General features: G+C 40.1%; 1 non-coding gene across 1 annotated transcript; it reads left to right on the forward strand.

Moving 5' to 3' along the window:
* Positions 1 to 2702: 2702 nt before the first annotated feature.
* On the forward strand, positions 2703 to 2808 carry LOC133053265 (U6 spliceosomal RNA). The gene has a single exon (XR_009692196.1). It is a non-coding gene; the product is annotated as a U6 spliceosomal RNA (small nuclear RNA).
* The last annotated feature ends 275 nt before the right edge of the window (positions 2809 to 3083 follow it).

Raw genomic sequence — 3083 nt, forward strand, 5'->3', positions numbered from 1 at the left:
CAGATGGACTTCACCCAGATGCCACTTTCTCAAGGGTATAAATACCCTTGTCATGATATATGGATATATATATATATATATATGGATATAAATACCCTTGTTTTTCCTAGTCATGATAGATACATTCACAGGATGGATTGAAGGCTTTCCTACCCAGACTGAGAAGGCTGAGGAGGTGGTTTAAAAAAAAAAAACTGCTCCATGAAATCATTCCAAGATTTGGTCTGCCCAGGTCATTACAAAGTGACAATGGGACATCATTTACTTCTAAGGTCACCCAAGGGGTCTCTAAAGCATTGGGCATTACTTATTATCTCCATTGTGCCTGGAGGCCTCAGTCTTCAGGAAAAGTAGAAAGAGCCAACCAATTCTTAAAATCAGCAATAAAAAAGATAACCCAGGAGACCTCCCTGGGATGGAAGGAGGCTTTACCAATAGCTTTCCTCCACACCCATATTGCCCCTAAGGAACAGGTTGGTCTTAGTCCATATGAGATCCTATATGGGAAACCTTTTGTTTATGTCAATGACCTCTTCCTAGATTCGGAGGTTCAGACCTTCCAGTCTTATATCATGGCCATTGGGCAATTCCAACAGGATATACGCTTGTGAGGTGTGAACCAGGACCCAAAACATTCTAAGGAGTCACCACTATATGCTCCAGGGACTCAAGTCCTAATTAAAGTCTGGAAAGATGGGTCCCCAAAGGCTCAACTCCAGCCCACATGGAAGGGCCCCTACTCTGCAATACTTTCTACCCCCACAGCAATCAAGGTACTAGGACATGACTCCTAGATTCACTACTCATGAGTCAAGCCATGGAAAAAAACAAAAGAGGACACTCAATACACCTGTGAGCCCCTGGGAGATCTCAGACACCTATTCAGAACTACAAATGAGTGTCATTATAATAAACACCCCCAAAATCTAGTTTCTGGGAATAAGATTTCTCAGGACAGCTCTAAAGAGCCAACACAGCTTGGTTGGGACTGTACTCCAAAACAGACAGGAGATAGATCTTTCAATCCCTGAACAAGGAGGGACTTGAACCATCCTGGCGATTGGAATTTGGAATTAGCTAATGCCCCTACTAGTCCTTGTTATGCCATATTGATTCTGTTTATGATTGTACCATGTATTGTCAATTGTCTAACCTGTTTTGTCTCTGCCCAGGTCAACAAGATACAACATGCAGTGCCAGTTCAACAAAGATATAAAACTACAGCCGACCACAAAAAATATCACTCACCCTTAGATGGACACCGCTATAAAGACTCTGAAGCCTGAGACTAACAAGAGGGGGAGGCCCAATGCCCCTTGCCATCCCAGTTCAGCAGAAAGTAGCCAGAAAGACCTCAATGCCCCTATTCCCAAAGAATCGGGCCTCCCATCTCTTGAGGGGGGAATAATAGGTAGTTAGAATAGGAAACGGGAGTTCTGAATGGTGGTGGCTAAAAAATAAGGAAGGAAAAACCTGCAAAAATAGAACAAAGGAAGGTCCCAGGACCAGAGTGAGGACCTCAGGTAGAACAAACAGCACTCCTGACTAGCCCAATTTACATACTACAGGCCCAGAGGGAGGAAAAAGATATAAGAAAGAGGAGCCAAAGGGCCAGGGGTCTCTCTCTCTCTCCTGCATGCTGGCACGCTTCCCCACTCTCTTCTCTTCCTGTCTTTGGGTCGGCATGCCCTCACAACTCGAGGATGGATTTTCCTGCTATTTTCTAAATAAAATAGAGCTGTAACATGGAGCTGTAACACTGATCTGTCTAAGAGCTATAACATGGTCTGTCCAAGACCCGAGAGCTATAACAGGGTCTGTCCGAGAGCTATGACATGCAGAGGGCTCTAACATCCGTTGCTTCAAATTTTTGTTGGAACAAGACAGAACTGAGGAGAATACACTCGCCTGACAAACCCATCTTTTCTGGAGAAACACCTGGTATACTACGTGCTTCAGGGCAACAGAATTAATAGTTCATGAAAAAAGTTTACTATTTGCCTCAATACTAGGAGTCAAAGTAGAAACAAACATATTAACTCTATTAGAAGCATTAAATTTTAAATTAATAAGTAGTCAAATTATACTTGAAGCCTTTGAAATACTAGTAATTCTGCAGAACATGTTCACATACAAAATATGAAGTGCTAATAAACACAACTAAATATCATTAATATAATGGCATTTCAACATAAACAAAGTATTTCATGTAATAATTCCTAGTCAGAACCAGCTGGCACAATCTTACAGATAAAAAGACATCAGCATCCAAACAGATGAGCAAATCATTAAATAAATCACCGCATTATTAGCTCTCAGACAAGTCCAACAGTTTGAGCAGGCTCACAATTCACAACTTGCTACAAAGCAAATATATAAGGTAATTGTTAAAGATCTCATCCAGCATTGTAAAAATGTAGGGTAGATCTCATGCAATATAAAAATACAATTCAAGCTCATTTATTTTCACAATAAAGCACAACTTTGACCACTCAGATTTTAGTGTACATATGATTTATCTAGTACAACTTTAAAAATTTCCTTTTCTGAACTCTACCCCCAAAGATTTTGGTTGCTTTGGTTTGAGATAAGATCCCAGTGTTTGGATTTTATAGGCATGGAAAATTCTTACACAGGTGGTCACCAGACCACACAGTGTTTGTAAAATAATGTTCTAGATTGAGAATCATTTTTCAGCAATTGCTTGCTTTGGCAACACATGTACTAAAAACTGGAACAATACAAAGAAAATTAGCATGGCCCCTGCACAAGGATGACAGGCTAATTCATGAAGCATTCTGTATTTTTAGAAGCAGACTCATGGTCATAGAGAACAGACTCCTGGTTGCCAAGGAGGAGAGCAGGGATAGGGGAGGGATGGGTTGGGAGTTTGGGATTAGCAGATGCAAACTATTATATATACAATGGGTCCATGGAACTATATTCAATATTCTGTGATAAAACATAATAGAAAAATTATGAAAAAGAATATATATGTGTGTGTGTATATATATATATATATATATATATATACACACACACACATATATGTATAACCGAGTCACTTGGCTGTAGAACAGAAA

This window comes from Dama dama, chromosome X (genome assembly GCF_033118175.1).
Source record: "Dama dama isolate Ldn47 chromosome X, ASM3311817v1, whole genome shotgun sequence".
NCBI lineage: Eukaryota > Metazoa > Chordata > Mammalia > Artiodactyla > Cervidae > Dama > Dama dama.